Source organism: Trachymyrmex cornetzi, unplaced genomic scaffold (assembly GCF_001594075.2).
Source record: "Trachymyrmex cornetzi isolate Tcor2-1 unplaced genomic scaffold, Tcor1.1 scaffold248, whole genome shotgun sequence".
NCBI classification, from domain to species: Eukaryota; Metazoa; Arthropoda; class Insecta; order Hymenoptera; family Formicidae; genus Trachymyrmex; species Trachymyrmex cornetzi.
In genome coordinates this window covers 137,717-138,692 of record NW_017297144.1, presented here as the reverse complement: position 1 = coordinate 138,692, position 976 = coordinate 137,717, and positions in this window count along the sequence as shown.

Sequence of the window (976 nt, the reverse complement as noted above, 5' to 3'; positions counted from 1 at the left end):
TCTCTCTCTCTCTCTCTCTCTCTCTCTCTCTCTCTCTCTCCCCCCCCCTCCCCCATCTCCCTCCCTCCCTAATTCCCTCCCTCTCTCGGTTCAGTTCCGATTCCGATTTAATAAAATATCAAATAAATATTCCAATTTCAGTTTTGGTTTTTTTTTACTAGTAAAGAAAACCAAAACCATAAAAATTACGATTTTTTAACTATTATTTATTCTTTAAATTTATTCTATTAAGGAGAGGGAGGGGGTGGGGAAGGAGAAAGAATTTGAATTTTCAAATGTACAATCCAGTAAAATTCTTATTATTCAAATTTTTTATCTTTTGTCATCATTATTGTTTAAATTGAAAAAAATATTTATAATATTCTGCAAAGCAAAATATTTTTTAATATTGAATAAAATATTGAATAAAACAAATTTGTTATTTACTCATCAACTGAGCATATTTTAATGAACTGGCCGATATTTATATATACGTATATAGAGTGTTTGTTAAGTAATGATAAAGCTCTCGCATAGAGCGGACTAAACTGAGTCGAAAAGCCCTCTACCATTTTACAATTTTCACAATAGTGAAAAAATTCTTAAAGAATTCTATGAGAAGAAAATAAATAATTTTTGTCTCTTGCTGTTTTTCTGTAAACTTGATAGTACTCGAGTAAAAAATTATTGAAAATCAATATTTGATGATTTTTAGCAATTGATATCTTGTTAATTATTGCAAAAATTGCAAAATGGTAGAGAACTTTATTCGCTCAGTTTAGTCCGCTCTACCCCTATGCGAGAGATTTATCGTAACACTTTTCAAACACCTTATATAATCGGTTCTTATACTTAAAACTCTCTTAAATCTTAAGTTAGAACAAGGTTATCACAGAGCCACGTCTCATTACTTAAGATAGTCTTAAAATAAGAACGGACTGTTAATATAATTTATTGGTTTATTTTGTTAAATTAGTTTTTTTGTTAATCTTATATA